This window comes from Pelodiscus sinensis, chromosome 23 (genome assembly GCF_052426305.1).
Source record: "Pelodiscus sinensis isolate ZL-2025 chromosome 23, ASM5242630v1, whole genome shotgun sequence".
In the NCBI taxonomy this organism is placed as follows: Eukaryota; Metazoa; Chordata; order Testudines; family Trionychidae; genus Pelodiscus; species Pelodiscus sinensis.
Window position 1 is genome coordinate 24,637,076 of NC_143074.1, and position 17,130 is coordinate 24,654,205.

The window sequence follows — 17,130 nt, forward strand, 5'->3', positions numbered from 1 at the left end:
CATGGCCACCATAGCTCCAGCAGGCACAGCTGGGTGAGGGTGCATGTGTAAAAGCCGGTTCCCTCCAGCTCCGTGGGAGGGGGCAGGGGCGCAGCGGCGTTCCAACTTTGAAATGTACAAGAGTTCCTGCTGGGGCTCTTACATATTTCAAAGCTGAAGCACCGGGGGACTCAGAGTCCTCCCCTGGCCCCAGACTCCCTGCTGCGCTTCCTCTTTGAAATGTACAAGAGCCCCAGTAGGCTGGCCCCAGGCTCCACGTGACGTTTCAATCTTTGAAATGCACCAGAGCCCCAGCTCGGGCCCTGATACATTTCGAAGTGGAAGTTCCGGCATGGAGCCCAGGATCAGCGGGACTCCCCGCTGGCCCCAGGCTCCACGCAGCATTTCGATCTTTGAAATGCACAAGAGCTGCTGCAGGGGCTCTTGTACATTTCAAAGACGGAATGTGCTAGTTCTTATCGACCAATGGAATAGTTGATGGAAATCCCATTGACTATTCGATTAGTTAATGAATTGAAATGTAACATCCCAAATGCCAGGCACTGGGTCTCTTTGCTCTCAGGTGAACAGGTGACTAATGGGGATCGTTAAGGCAGGATTCCTGCCTGTTCTGGCACCACAAACCACACTGTACCCCAGAAGTGGCCCCGGCTCCTAGGCCAGAGGCCATGAGGCTCCATGCACTGCTCTGCCCCTGAGCACCGGCTCCATACTCCCACTGGCCAGGAACCAGCCACTGGGAGCTGGGGAGGACAGTGCCTATGAGTGAGAGCGGCACGCTGAGCCACTTGCGCACCTCAGCTTAGGACTCAGATCTGCTAGTGGCTGCTACCGGGGCACAGGATGGTCTAAGGCACCAGGGAAGGCGGGAAGCCTGGCTTAGACTCCCCGCTGCTCTGCTGACTGACAGTTGCTGGGGGTGAGTCCATGCCCAACCTGGCACCCCAATCCCTTGCCCCAGCCCTAACCCCCCCCCCCCACACACACTCCAGAGCCCACACACTAGTCAAAAGATAGAATTATGTCAGGCCATGCAAATCCACATGCAGGGTACCACCACCTTAGGATGAGAAATCCCTCTTTTAGGAGCCATTAGGGAGCGGAAGTCAAAGATGAGAACTCAAGAACTTTAAAACAACCCCTTAGAGCTGGATAGTTACAGCCAAGCCTCAAACAATGCTCTTCAGAATCAAAGGATTGCTTCAAAGTTACCCCGAGCCTGAATTTCACCATTAGAGATACACTGGAGGAAGATGTGTTGAAATCAAACAGGTGTGGGTATTGTGGGGAAGCTGAAAAATCCTAGCTGAGAGAGACACGTATAGAAAGCATAATGCCATCTGTGACGTCTCTTGGCGTAACCTGTTCAGTAAGTCATTCTCTTATGCCCTGCCTCAGGTGTGAGTGTCTTGCTTTGTTGCAACTTGGTGTTAGCTCCCTGACACTGCCAACTTGTTTGTCACGTAAGCATTTGCCTGTGGGCTACACCAGTCTTGTCTTTGAACTGGTGAACCTCAGTTTCTGTCTCTTTCAATCATTCCTCTGTGATATCCAGCCCCTGCCACTGGTTACTCACAGAAATACCCAAACTTTTGCCCCCTCCTCCAAGAAACAGTGTGACCCAGTTTAGTAGTTTTGTGTTAAATCACTGCTCGTGTTAACTGTGAGTGCTTATACATCAACTTACCTTTTTTTAGTGGAAAAAAAATGGAGAATTAACTAGAAGCGGGGGGAGGGGTGTAGAAAAGCATTTATAGCATGGATCATAAAACACAAACCTGGGTCTATCCTTATGAAGTTACCTTCTTACCTCATGAAGTAGGCTTCCCCCAAAGTTCAGCCTGTTGCAGACCTGGCTGGCTGATGGCAGGATCCAATTTTTCAGGAGAACCAGGATGCATCCTCAGTGAAAGGTTGCATATGTTCCCCCCCTCCTCTGTTATAAGGAAAGTCTTTTATCTTTATTTATAGACAGGACAAACTGGTCTGCTGTAATGTTCCTTTTTTACCTCCAAGTGGTTTGGATTGTTTGCAGTCACTGATGATATTCCATTGATAGTCTTGGGAAGAAATAAGGCCAGACAACTGAGCCTTGCATTACCTCACTGGCTAAACGTGGCAGGATGATAGCTTCCCTCCTTGTGGAATCAGCCAGCACCAAGACTTATCTTCTGGTCACAGACTTCTACTCCAAGTCCATAAAGCATACTTCCCATATAGTTACACTGTTTCTAGGCATTATTCCTGGTACATACATCTCACAATGATTGTATCTTGATAGTCATGCGCTTTATGCAGATGCCTTACACATATTACTTTTTATTGATAGATATACTGCAAGACATGTTTGGAGTAACAAATCTATTAGGTCTGAGATTTATTTGCAAAGAATAATGGACCATCTAACATCTCAGGCCAAGTTTACAACTAGAAACTTATGGTGGTATTGCAATTTGGTTTAGGGGTAGGATTGCACTGCATCATTTCTACACCTGCAAAAGCCCTAGCATAGATGTAGCTTTACTGGACTAAAAGTGCTTTTGCTAGTATAGCTTACTTTGCATATCAAACTTGCATAATCTATACTAACAAAAGGACTTTGTTTTGCCTGCGTAAGCTGAATGCGTGTAACCTAGGAAGGTTCTCATATGAATATACAGGTCTGGACCTGAGGGGTCCTGAACAATGGAGTTTGCTGGACAATGGGAGGTCAAGGCTCTGTTCCCAGTTGGGGCTGCGCTCCCTGTCACTGCCTCCAGCTCCACTCTGTGCCAGTCCTGCCCGAGGCTGCGTCCCCAGGACAGGGGCTAGCCCCTTTACCCCCAACCCCAGCAAGTGCTGTTCACCCTGTTCTCCCAGTGCCAGCCTGGGCTGCACTCCTAGTGGACTCCAGCCCCGGCCGGGACTGTGATCCTGCATTGGACCAGTCCTGGCAAAGGCTGTGGTCCTGACCCCCGGCCCTACTACCTCCAGTCCTGACTGGGGCTGCAGTCCTTGCTGCCAGCCCTGGCCAGGGTTGTGCTCTTCACCGCGCTGTACCCGCTGGGGCTGAGCTCCCCATCGCCAGCCCTGCCCTGGCTGTGCTTTAACCTGGACAGCTAGGGCTCTCTGGTCCAACAACATTCGTCGTCCTGCTGGACCAGAGAGTCCCGGATTTTAGAGGTCCAGACTGTACCCGTGTAGCTACCTGCAAACCTTTTTGAGTGTAGACTACACGTTAAATTACAAGAACATAATTTTATAAACAAAATGTATTTTTCACCATATAAACTGTTTGTTCATGCTTCTCACCCAGCTTTGATAGAGAAATCAAAGTAGTTAATTTCCCTTCTATTTATAAGTTAATTTCACCTTTGGATTCTCTTTCACTAATAAAAAGAACCCTCTATCATATTTAGTTGTAAAATACAGCAGAGAAATATTTAAATCTACCCTTTACCACAAAATAGCATTTTATTTTAAAATTGAAAATTTTATGGAAATATTTCTATTCCTTTTGTGTTTTGAAAAGTCCTATTGAATTCTAGCAAAGCCTAAATTTTAGTCTTGCACTAAGAACCCAATCCTACTTATTCACTGGCTATCTACTCAGAGGGTAGCCCTGCTTATATGTAGCTTTAAAAGCAATGAGTAGTCTTGTGGTACCTTAGAATATGTGTATATTGCAGGGTTTTTCTGGGATATCAGAGGTATCCCGGAAAAACTCTGCTGTATCCAGGGAACATGTTTGCTCTCCCACTTTTTTTCCGGAAGTGCAAATGCGCTCTTTTGGAAGCCCTGTCTTCATTTCATGAGGAAGAAAGGATCTTCTGAAAGAGGGGGATTTTCTGAAATTTGGCCCAGTGTAGATGAGCCAAATTTCAGAAAAGCCTCTTCCAAAAAAAAAAAAATTTTTTTTTGGAAAAAGCTTTGCAAAATGCGAAGTGCATTTTGCATAGCTTTTTCTGAAAAAAAAAAAGCTGTAGTGCAGAGCTAGCCTTACAGACTAACAAATATATATATATTGCACCATGAGCTTTTGTGGGCAAAACCCACTTCATCGGATGAGCTGGAGGAGGGAGAACAGAAACCCAGAATTTACGACAGAAAAACTAGGGTTGTAAAAGTAATTCAACTGATTTCAGTGGGATTAGTTACCTTTTCCATACTATTCAGTGCAGGTGTGTGGAAGGAGCGGGCAGCTCATGTTCTCTTCTGTGAGCATGCTGTGCATGCACCACACCCCCCAACACTGCACGGGGCGAGGAAAGCAATTCTAAATATAGCCCTTTGCCCCGGTGACAACTCATCTCCGCCCGCTCGCTTCCTGCCCCCCACGCAGGTTGAGGGGGAGGGTAGCAAGGGGGGGGGCAGCCACGTGTGAGTGAACCCAGGGCGAGGGGCCCGCGTGCACCAGTGACTCCGGGAGGGGGCATTGCCCCCCAGCCCGGGCCGGTGAGTTTCGGGGGCGAACCCCACGAGCTGCACCCCCCAGCCGGGGCCGGGCGGGTAAATGCCCCTCCCTGGGGCAGACCAGGGACCCGCTCGCGCCCACGGGGGGGGGCTCCACTGCCCCGGGGGTGCCCGGCGCTGCACAAACAGAGCAGCCCGGAGCTGCCCCCCCCATTGCACCCCCGCGCTCGGGCCCCGCCCCCCGCAAGCGCCCCTCCCGGAGCGCGCGGGCTGGGGGGTGGGGAGGGGGAGCAGCGCGCGCGCCCCTCGGCCCCGCCCCGCCCCCTCGCCTGCGGGGCCCCGGCGGCGGCGCGCGCGCTCCCGGGCGGCAGGGCCTGCGTGGCAGCTGGGGCGGCGCGCGCCCGCGCGGCGGGGGAGCCGAGCAACAGGCGCGGGCCCGGGCGGGGGCGTCGGGAGCGCGCGGCGAAGTTGTGGCTGGGACTCGCCGCGGCGGAGCGTGGAGCGGGGGCCCCGGGACTCGCGCCCGGCGGCAGGTAAGAGCCCCCCCCCCCCCCCCCGCGAGCAGCGCGGGAACGGGCCGGGCTGCCGGGGCACGGACACCGGGGGGGGCACGGACCTGCGGGGGCTGGGCAAGGCCTGTGGTATGGGGGGGCTGTGGGGGGGGGCACAGGGACTGGCGGGGGGGGCTGTGGTGTGGGGGGCACAGGGGCTGGCGGGGGGGCTGTGGTACGGGGGGGCACAGGGGCTGGCGGGGGGGGGCTGTGGTGTGGGGGGGGCACAGGGGCAGGGGGGGGGGCTGTGGTATGGGGGGCACAGGGGCTGGCGGGGGGGGGCTGTGGTATGGGGGGCACAGGAGCTGGCTGGGGGGCACAGGGGCAGGGCAAGGCCTGTGGTATGGGGGGCACAGGAGCTGGCTGGGGGGCACAGGGGCTGGGCAAGGCCTGTGGTATGGGGGGGGGGCAGGGGGGCAGGAGCTGGCTGGGGGGGCTGTGGTATGGGGGGCACAGGAGCTGGCTGGGGGGCACAGGGGCTGGGCAAGGCCTGTGGTACGGGGGGGGGGGTGGCCATTGACCTGCAGGGGCTGGGCAAGGCTTGTAGTGGGAGGGGGCCCGGGGTGGCCACTGATGTGCAGGGCTTTGAGGAAGATTCCTGTCTCAGTGGCTCTTGGGCTTGCTGCTGTTCAGCCGGGGCCAGGGGGAAGGTCCATCTCGCAGGCAGATGCGACTTGCTCTCTTCTCTTGGGACACCTGTCTTCGTTCTGTCACTTTTTGAATGTATGTAATGGCCAGGTTAGGGGCTGGCTCAGGAATGGTGTGCTGGAGCCTTTGCTGCTGCCTAAACTTGCTTGCCTAAGTCCTTTGGTGGCCACTTCGTGTGCTATCCGCACAGGGGTTTTGTGTGTCTTTAGGATAAAAGGACTTTCCATGTCACTTTTATACTCATAGAGTGAGACAGGGAAAAGTCCTATTCGGACATATTATTTCTTCCCACCCTCTCCAGAGCTAATGCAGGATTGTTTCCTAATGGACATTCTTGTCCTTTGTTCATTTTAAATGTTCCAGACAAATAGGGTGTCCATCACTTCCTCTGGGGGACTAGTCCAAACGGGTACGTCTACACTGCACGGCTATTTTGGGATACCAGAGGTATCCCGAAGTAGCAACCCCACATCAACACAAGCTGCCCATTATTTTGAAATATTTTTCAAAATAACAGGCATACTATTTTGTCATCCCGGTAAACCATGTTGCACAAGGGATAAGGGATGGCTTGAAATGGAATGTTATTTCGAAATTTGGTGCTGTGTAGACACACCAAATTTCAAAAGAAACTATTTCAAAAAAGATTTGAAATAAGATATGCAATTTGCGTGTCTTATTTTGAATTTAGGGTGCTGTGTAGACTAACCCTAACAGACTAGAACTCGCTGTCAGGAATAAGTGTCACAAAGTAATGTGCTAGTGCGGTGTTTCTCAATCAATGGCACGAGTACCCTTAGGGGTACTCAAGAGAAGTCGGGGAGGGGAGGAAGTACGTCAACACAACTGAAATTTGGAGAAAATGGAATTTTTGTTTTAAGTTTTACAGCGCTTTATTATTTTTATACTTTTTACACCCAAAAATTTAATTGCCCGCCCAGCTACTATTAAGATGTTTAAACGAATGTGTTGCAATGGTAGAAAATTTTTGTGTGTGTCTGAAAACTGTAGGTACTGGGGGTACTTATAATTTTTTTTAAAAGGGGGTACTTTTTTTGGAAAAGAGGTACTTCACAAAAAAAAAGTTGAAAAACGCTTTGCTAGTGTACTGGGATCACATGGACATCAGTCTTAATGGAGGGGAAAGAAACAATGTAAATAGGAAGGCAGACAGGAGGAGATAAGTAATTAAAGGAGTTGGAGAAGTGTTGAGTGGTAGTGCCATGGCTTCCTTTGGTAATGTGACTTCCCAAATGTATTGCAACTCTTGAGTTTTGAGACTAACACTTATCTGGATGAATTTGAGGATAGATTGAAATAACACTAAAATGCAGTATGTTCTTCTTTAATGGAGGTTTGTTGATATATAAGTGCTGTTATGAAGGGTGTTAGCAGGCAACATTGTTTCAGGAGGTAAGCAAAGTTAAAATTTCTCTAAAAATAGGGCTATTTGTGTGGTTTTATGTGGGTTGGTGTCAGGTTGCTTTTTTAAAAAAACATTAGAGATGGTGGTGCTGTCTGACACACATACTTTAGCCAGCGGTTTCCGTATATTTCTGTTCTGTTCTGGAAGAGCCAAATCACCTCATGGAATATGTTCTCAACCATCTTCTAAAACATTGATTTAAAGGGAGTACTCTGGGGTTTTCTGGGGGAACATCAACTCATCTAGATATTTGAATAGTTTAGTGGGCTACATAAAAAGCAGTAGTGAAGTCTGTACAAACTAAAATTTCATAGACAATGATTTGTTTATACTGCTCTGTATACTATACACTGAAATGTAAGTACAATATTTATATTTCAGTTGATTTATTTTATAACAGTATAGTGGTAATGAGAAAGTAAGCCATTTTTCAGTAATAGTGTTCTGTGTCACTTATCAGTTATATTTGATTTTGTAAGTTTTAAAGTAAGGTGCAATGGGATACACAAGACATATCAGACTTTAGAAAGAAGTACAGTAATCTGGAAATATTGAAAGCCACTGCTCTAAAATCTCTTACCTTCTCTACTTTATTCTCTTCTGCGGTTTCATGGGCCATGCATGGAGCTCTGCAATTACTAGTTAGTGTATGGACTCTACTCTGAGAACCTCTCTACCATCAGACATTTTCCATTTGGGGACTCTTCTGTTATTGGGTTTTAACATTCTGCTGAACATTTTAAGGGAGAGGTGCCTAGCTAGTCTTAGAGTGCTTTTTTTTCTGTTATTCTTAAATGGTATAGTATGTCTGGAATAAAATCAGTACATTTTAAGACCCAAAAGCCATTTTCTTTAACATGTTCTCCAATCCAAAATGTGATTTGCACTACTTTAGAATGGTAAAAGCTTTCTAAAAAACTCCATTTGTGTGTGTATTTTTATCAATGAGATTTCTGTGATATTTTGCTGAACAAATAATCTGATAGGAAATACAATGGCAATTGAAAGTTCGGTGATGCAAATTCCTTATATGAACTTCTTCCTGTCCTCCCACTCTATCCTTTAATCTCTTAGGAAGCAATACAAGGAAACATTTAACGTATGTGACATTTACACAGTATTGAAATTTTGACACACTTCTTGCTGCTGAGTCAAACTTTTATTGTCAGAATAATTTTTTTCCTGTAGACTTTGTCCAAGAAGCAAGTTCTTTTTTGTTTGTTGAAAGGGAACTTGTTTTAGTCTAAGGCTGCTGTACTATTTCCTGTGGCTTAGATTTAAAAAAATAATGGGGGATGGAAAGAGAAGTATTTTCAGTGAGAATGAGATTTCTAAGCAAAATGGAAGAGATGTTTACAATTCAAGGAGGAACTCACCAATACAAAATAAACATTTTTCCCTTTGTTTTAATAATCCCAGATTATAGTGTTCTAAACTGCACAATTTTTCATTAAAGTTCATAAAGTTTCAGTTTTGTTTAGTTCTATGAAAAGGGGGTAAAATAGAAAATTCAAAGCCGCCTGTGTCCATGTCTGCACTGGAAATTGAGTTTATTTATAACATCTGCTTTCCCCTTCCTGTCTGACAGAGTTCTGTCTTTGTTCTGAATAGGGATGTGGATGAGTAGATGATTAATCGATAAGCCTAGGTTTATTGGCAAATTTTCATGATTCTCTGGCACTTCCCCCCCTTCCCTTGCTGTCTCTGTATTAGAGGCAGCAAGGTAGGGGAAGCAGGAGCTAGGGCTGGGAAAAGACGGCTCCCGTCAGCACCTGCTCTGTGGTGGCAGAGGCAGCAGCAGGGAGAGGCCAGGGGAGGTTGCCACAAAGCACCTCTGCCTGCAGTAGGCCCTGGCTCCTCCTGGCAAAAGCTGCTTCATGGCAGCAGGCCCTGTCTACGGGGGGGTCTGAGCTCCCTGTAATCAGGGTCTGCTGCCAGAGCAGCCTCTGTCCACGGTGAGCCTGGGCCTGTATCAGAGGCAGCAGCACAGGGCGACAGGCAGCCAGTCCGTGAGGGGAGCTTGTTTTTAAATTGATTTGCCTCATAGACTGGCTCCTGCCTGGCACCCCATGCTGCTGCCTCTGATACAGAAGCAGCAGTGTACGGTGCCGGGGACTCCCCAGGAGTGGGGCTGGATTGCACTGGCTGCTGGCCCCACCCCTGCAGTGTACAGAATAGTTGGCTAACCGCTAAGAATTCAGTCGACTGTTTTATCCGCTGTCTCTCATCCCTACTTGGCCTGCATGGACTGTTGGTCTGATGTAATTTTTCTTTTCTAATTGCTCCTCATAAAGGAGGAAAAGCAGTAGCAAATGGTCTGAAAATTGTATTTGTGATTTACCTAATGGAGAGCTTTTTGGTTTTGTTTAGACATTACTGGTGTCTTGAAAGACTTAAAATGGAAGATATTTCTTGCACTATATACATTATTTACATAGTACTGCGAACACAGGACTAAGAGCCAGAACCTCCTGATTCCAACTTTTCTTTCAATCTCTCTACCTCAGTTTCCTCATTTGTAAAATGGGAATAGTTCAGCTCCAAGATGTGTTGTGAAGATTAATTTGTTGATATGTGTACAGAAAAATATCGTTAAGATTAAGGCTCTGAAAAATTGACTTCAACATGCAAATATAAAAAGTCAGACAGTGTAACCTAGAACAATCTGCAGAATAAACAGGATACAAACCAAAAAATAAAAACATGTTCAGTTTACTCTTAAAACCAAATAAATAAATAAAAAAGTTAGTGTACATGTTGGAAGGAATAAGTTGCAATAAACAAGGAAAACAACCAAAAACTGAATTACAGAACTGTGGACATCAATGTAAGATCTAATACTGAGCAATGAAGCAGGCTTTAGTATGGTCATCATTAGATTAGACTCATAACTATATATGTGATACAAAGGCAGCGGTGTGTGAGGGAGGGCAGGTGGTTTTGCGGGTGGCTGGTGCTCATGGAGAGCAGGCTTAAAAGCAGTTACATGTTTACCCAAAAAACCCTTGCGTTTTAACATCCTTGATGAAGAATGGAATCTGAGTTTCTGTTCAAAGTGTCTGAAGGTAGTGTGTTAAACTTTGTGCAAAGAAGCTCAGTTAATATATAAAATGCATGGATTCTTTGGCTGTGTTCACGCTACAGCTTACTTTGGCATGGCTTATGTTGCTCAGGAGTGTGAATAAACCATCCCAGAGTGACATAAGTTACACTGAGGTAAGCATTAGTCTGGACAACGCTATGTCAGCAAGAGAGCCTTTCCTGTTTGCATATAGCGTTTTCTCCAGACATGCTGCAGCATGTGTACACAAACTCTTTAATATTCATGTGGAACAGAAAAGTTTTTAAGGTCTCATCTGAAAGCCGCATTGGAGGGTAGGTTAAGAAGTTGGTCTTAAAAGATGTAGCTGTCTCTGATAGTCTTTGTTTGTGTAATTAGTCCCGTTAAACTTTAATGCAGGAGTCTCAAAAAAACCTAAAATTATATTAGGACCAATGCCAATCCTCAAATCCTCCTAGTGGGCCAGCAGGCACCCCCATCTGGCAGGTCTCTGGGGGGTGAAGGTCTCTGCGCATCCCTCCACTGCATATCTCCTGGACTGTCCTGGTAGCCCATGCACTCCCTCCCCCCACCCATACATCCCTGGCCCCGCCTGCTGCCCATGGGTGATTTAAAACCCACTGGGGGCCCCACTGCCATTGCAGTGTGCAGAGCTTTGCTGTCCATAGGTGTAAGCTGTGAAACTGTTAGCTCATTTTATGAAACTGACTAGATATCAGTGATGAGGACTTTCCTGATTTGATCACAAGCCTCTTTATAATTGGGGCTTTTTTTCCCCTGAAAAGCCCCATCCACATTATTAGAATTAATACAGATCTGGGAACATCACTATCTGTTACCTCATGTGAGCTTATGATCACTCTGACTTGGTAGGTTATGCTTGTTTGTGGTGCTGGGTATTGGAAGAGAATCCCAGTTGTGTTTTTGTTTTGTTTTTTTAAGGAAAAGTTTAGGTCTCATGGTTTGTGGAGAAAAGCAAGAAAATGTGCCCTGAGTTCAGCCAAAGACCTCAAACACCAGATGCCAAATAAGAAGATCCCCAAGTGTATTTTTATCTGTGATTTCAAGAAGCCATTCTGTTTTTGGAGGGGAAGACTGATTTGGGAACTTTGAATGCTTGGGGTTGGCAATACAGCCCATGCAAATTGATAGTGTCTCCTGTGGCTAGGAGCGCAGACAGAGAGTAAGAACCTACAAAAGGCATGAAACTGAATCTTCACACTGACACCCCATCCTTATGCTGCGAAGTCCCCCCACTAACATTCATGACCTTTGCTGGGGTCCCCCCAGACCCACACTAACAGAAGTGTACTGGTGCTGAGATTCCCTGCTCCGCCTGGTGTATCTGAAAGTGCAACTCTGGCCCACCCTACTGGCTGCAGCTCACATGCAAAGTGGTTTGCATCATGGCGGAGGCAGCCAGTGCAGCTTGCCCAACCGAACCCTTTGTGGCCGGGGATATGTGGGCACTGGGGGGATGGGAGCTGTGTGTGAGGATGTGTCCCCGTGTGTCGTCCATTATCCCCACGCCGGGCCAGCAGCTGTGCAGGTCTGATTAAAAAACTTTTTCAAAATATTTTGTGGGCCGGATTGGGGAAGTGCTTGGGCCTCAGATGGCCCCCAGGCTGCGAGTTTGAGATCCCGGTTTTTACTGTCTGTCTCCAGCCATTCTGTTTGCAAAGCTTCTAGTAGAGATGCAGAATAATATTTAATACATACCTACTGCTTTTCATCAGATCTCAGAACAATTTGAGAAGGCTGGGTAAGCCCCCCCAACATAAAGTTAGAGAAGCAGCAGCAAAGAGAGGTAGGGATCTGGCCAAGATCACACATGCCTGTGGCAGAGCTGGAAAAAGAACTCTGTTGTCTGCCAGTCCATTTATGAAAACAAATTAAGAAATAGTGAGATGAAGATACAATTGGTTTTGTAGATGCTCATATAACACTTGTCTTTAAAAGCCACCAGTTGTCTTCAGGAAACATCCAGGCTTTGCTGGGACTCTTATCTTACACTCTACATCAGTGGTCCCCAACGCAGTGCCCATGGGTGCCATGGTGCCCGCCTAGTGACCAGGGCCAGTCCAAGCCATTCTTGTGCTCTGGGCCCCGGGTGTTAGGCGCATGCACGGTCCCACCCCCGGGTGCCCGGCAGCACCAAAAGGTTGGGGACCACTGCTTTACATGTATTCAGCTGCAACTGTGTTGGGAAACTCGCAGGTTTTTCTCCCCTTAGTAGTTAATAACGAGCCATTGGGAGGAATAATGAACATGAGAATATTTAGATTGGACATCTTCAGGGAATTATTAATGATACATTGTAGTAGTTTATGGAATGGCCTCTTTCAGGAAGATGTGAGATCACTAGACAAGACATTAGAAGATCTTTAGGCTGGAAATTATCTAATAGGTTTTTCTCATTTCAAGATTCTGTGATTCAGGTTATATTTTCATCTCTCTAAGGTTGGAGACTGAGAAAAAGAAAGTGTTTTATTGGGGGTAGGAGAGGGATATAGAGTGGTGGCCGTGGACCAAATAATAAAGTTCCAGACAATGTATTAATACATAAGCTTTGGTAATCTTGCATACAAACATCGATTAGAAACTGCTTTTAAAATAAAACTCTATAGTGGCAAATTCTAATCCCTACATTTAAATCATAGAGTAAATCTGTTTGTTTAAAAGTGCCTTAAAATGTTTTAAATAAACAATATAACTAAACTAGCATCTGTCTTGATGCTTGTTACATATGACATGGAGAATGAATATTCTACTTGAATGCGTGGCAAAATAACTAAAAGTTGTAAGGCAAGATTTCTTTAAAAGAAAAAACACCTTCTTGATGTTAACTGTGGTTCAGACATGACAGTTTTTATAACTATCAAATAATTGTGACTGAACTGTTCTTTTCGTATCTTGGCTTATTTTCGCACGTGAAATGTTTTGGATCAAATTAAGATTACATTCTAACCTGTGCTGAGTAGTTAAACATCTGTACTTTTAGTACCACAGTATTGCATGCCTGAGAAATCTCTTGGGTTCAGTTGTGGTTTTTGAATATATTTGTTAATGTCAGAAATAAACTATTTGACATTAAAAATATGAAAATCAATATTTGAATCTCTAATAAAGGACAATATTTAACATAGCCCACTCCTCACAGTTATAACTATCATATGGCATAGCACAACTACATTCAAAATTGTATTTTATTAAGTGGGACTGACGTTTTTAAAGTTTATTTATGCAGTGTTTACTTTCGTTTGGTGCTACTTTAAGTGTCTGGTATCATCAGACATTCCAGCTAGTGAGCAGCTGCCTGTCACAGATGGGAGAGAGAAAAAAATTTCCCCTTTGCTGCTTGTTTCCAAATAAGTTTTCATGCAAAACCAACAGTAATATAATGAGAGTGTCTTAGTCAAATTCGTATATTAAATTACTTCGCTAAAGCAGGCAAGTGACTATTTCTAGTTGGTGAACTAAAATAAAAGATCCTACTTCTTTACTTTGAATAATTACAATCATTCTTCAAGAGATAGCCGAGTTAGTCTGTTACAGAAAAAAACAACAAATGGTCTGGTAGCACTTTATAGACTAACAAAACATGTAGATGGTATCGTGAGCTTTCGTGGGCATAACCCACTTCTTCAGATGTCCGGTCATCTGAAGAAGTGGGTTTTGCCCACGAAAGCTCATGATCCCATCTACATGTTTCGTTAGTCTATAAAGTGCTACCAGACCATTTGTTGTTTTTTACAATCGTTCTGATAAATCTTAAAGTCTCTGCACATTTTTTCAGTCTGTAGCACTTCAGCAAATTAGCCAAATCACAAGTTAAATATTGAGTAAGAACTTCAAACTTTGTAAAATTGTTGCCACGTGCTCTGAAGTAAAATGTTTCTACCTTGCAATGCAGAATGCATTACTTAATACATCTTTGTTAAGAAAGTAGATTTAGAAATACAGATGACTTTATTTAATATTTATTTTGACACATTGACACATTGCCCAGAGCTGTTTAGAAAATGTAATTCTTACTTGAAATGCAATTGGTGTCTCTACAGTGACGTTATTACTGCATGTGTTTAATTTTTTTCTTTACATGCTTTTGCAGCACTTACTCAATTATGTTTTATGAGTTGACTGTGTTTTGCCCAAATGAAGATGACACTGTGTTCTGTTTTTGTTTTTTATTTTATACAGTAAGGTCAGATAGCCTGGAGATTTCTCAGGGAAATGTGTAACAAATCCTTCTTTATTAACAATGACCTGTGCAAGTAGCTAGTAGACTGCAGACTCGAGGAACAGGTATGAAAACTGAGTGTGTTCGTGATTTTTTTATTGAATTTCTTGCTCTATTCAATCATTTTGAGATTGAATGTGCACGCTCATGATGATATAAAATACTTGTATCCGTTTTTCTAGGTATTTTGAAAATTGAGTTAATGCACAGGTCTGCATCGAGTCTTAAATCATGTTCTGATCTGATATTTTAATATTTGTTAATTAATACTACCTGCAATACAAAATGTGTGAAAATAGTTCAGATGCTTAAACTAAACAAATTCATCAGTGTCATGAAATGCAGACAATTGTTATTTTTCAAGGCTTACTAGGAGGCTGTGCCCCCTGCTCGCTGTGCTTGCCAAGCCCAGCTCTCGCTCTGCCTGGCCCTCCCCCGCAGCCTGAGGCGTGGCAGCCCTGGCCTACCCCAGCTCTCTTTCCCCCCTTGACCCCGGCTGCCGGGCCCCCTCAAGGCCAGGCCATCCCTGGCTCTCCCCCCTCCCCCCCCCCAGCCACTGGGGAGTTGGGCCGGGCCAAGGCCATGGCTGGCCCAGCTCCTTCTCTCCCTTTGGCTGCCAGGGGCTTGGGCCAGGTTGACAACGCGGCTGGCCTAGCTCTCTCTCTCTCTCTGTCCGCTGGGGTACTGGGCTGGGCTGAGGCAGGCCCCGCACTCTCCCCCCAGCCACTGTAGGGGGGAGAATGGGGCCACTTCTGTGCCTCGCCAGGCCCCGCGCTCTCCCACCAACCGCCAGCGGGAGGGCAGCCACTCAGAGGCCTCTCCAGGCCCTGTACTCTCCCCGCAGCCATCACGCTCTCCCCCTGGATGCTGGGCGGGAGTGAGGTTGCTTCTGGGTCTCCTAAGGCCCCGCTTTCTCCCTCAGGCCACCGAGGATGGGGAAAGGGTGGCCGCTTCTGGGATCTGCCAGGCCACGCACTCTGCCCCCAGCCACCGGAGGAGGGCCACTTCCGGGCCTTGCTAGGCCACATCCTTTCCCCCGGCCACCAGGAAAAGAGGAGTCTGCAGCGTGGCAGTGAGCACTGGGGAAAGGGGAAGGGGAGGGAGGCCAGAGTCAGAGGGAGGAAAGGAGGAGTCAGGTGGGACGTGATGTCATGTCACTGTTGTCTTGCAGGAAAAGGGTGTGTGTGTGTGTGTGTGTGTATATATATATATATATAAAATATTTGGCATATCTACTTTCATGCAAATATCTCAGATAGTTTATAGATGTTTATTTATCCTCGCTGTACCCTACCGAGGCAACTTGTCTTAATATGCCCTCCTTTGTGATGGCTTGGTGAAGTGAGCCTTGAAGAGGTTGTGCTTGTGTTATGTTGGGGATCTATGGAGGCAGGAATATTATTTCATTGCATTAGCTCACTGGTCCCCAACACGGTGCCCACGGGGGCATTTGTATGTGCCCGCCAAGTGCTCGGGGCTGGCCTGGCCCCGGGCACATGGCGCACGGTGAGCGCCGGCCCCGGGCGCGCGGCGCTTGGCGGGGGGAACGCCGGCCCCGGGCGCGCGGCGCTTGGCGGGGGGAACGCCGGCCCCGGGCGCGCGGCGCTTGGCGGGGGGAACGCCGGCCCCGGCACTGGGCGGGGGGAACGCCGGCCCCGGGCGCGCGGCGCTTGAGGATGAGGGCGCCGGCCCCGGGCGCGCGGAAGGCCCCGCCCCGGGCGTGTGGCTATGGTGGGGCCCCGCCCCCGGGCGCGTGGCTATGGTGGGGCGCCGCCCTCGGGCATGCGGCTATGGGGGGGGGCCGTCCCCTGGCGCCCAGTGGGCGAACAGCCATGCCCCCTGGCGCCCAGCAACCTCAAATGGTTGGGGACCACTGCATTAGTTCATTTTATTTGGTCCTGTACAAACGTGCATGAAGACTTTCTCTGTCCTGAAGAGTTTATAGCCTTAATCGCTAATCTGGCAAAATTTTATGCACTCTTTATTTCAAACATGTCAGTCAGTGGTTGTGTTGGTTTCACCCTAAATGACTTATCCGAAGTCAAACAGGAAGTCTGTGACTGATCTGAAAGAACTATACTGAACTGGCGGTAAGAACTGGGTTTCTTAAGACCAGGACCGTTCTCCCTTTCCTTGTAATCTAGCTAGGAATACAACTGGATAGATGGGGTTACTTTCTTGGGGAGTGGGTGTGTGTGCAAATGAGTGGTCTGGAACCTAAGCAAATTCACCCATAGCTGCTGCCTGTCAATGCCTGCCTCTGAGTCAGTAACCTGCTCCTGGCTCAAGTGGTGTAGGATGACTCAAGTACCAGTTTTCCCTCTTTCCGTAGGGCCAGCTGTCCTCCTTGTGACCAGAGAGTAGCTCTGTGCATTTGAAGCCGTAGTGGGAACTGAAAACTGGAAGATCAGAGAGTGCTCTGGCTATGCTTTGCAACTGGTGATTCCGTTATTGAGCTTAAATTCCAAACCCAATTGTTGTCACAGCAAATTGGCATGGCTCGTCAAAGAGGAAAGTTGCCCTGCAGAGGGTTTATAGAAAATTGGTTTTGTGCCCTATTTTAGCTTCTGAGAGTTTTCTCTCATGTGTTTATCAGGAATTAGAATAAAATGGTTGCCTAAAAACATATATTAAAAAAAATATAAATAGTTTTACTCTGTCCCATCTCAGTAGCTCTGCTTTCATTCAATCTCTTGAGTTGTGATAATTTCATTAGTTCTTCAGAGGGAAGAGTCACTTAAATTTCTAATAGAGAAAATAAGTTGAAATGTAACCTGTAACAATCTTTCAGGCTTTTTTTAATACAATATCT

At 46.8% G+C, this 17,130-nt stretch overlaps 1 protein-coding gene across 2 annotated transcripts in view; it reads left to right on the plus strand.

The window, feature by feature from the left end:
• Positions 1-4,766: 4,766 nt before the first annotated feature.
• Positions 4,767-17,130, plus strand: part of NEK6 (NIMA related kinase 6) — a 125,201-nt gene continuing 112,837 nt past the window's right edge. The window contains exon 1 of one of the 2 annotated variants that reach the window (XM_075905661.2): positions 4,767-4,925. The gene's annotated coding sequence lies outside the window, so the exon portion shown is untranslated. The remainder of the gene's footprint in view (positions 4,926-17,130) is intronic. The other variant, XM_075905662.2, reaches the window with a different exon arrangement.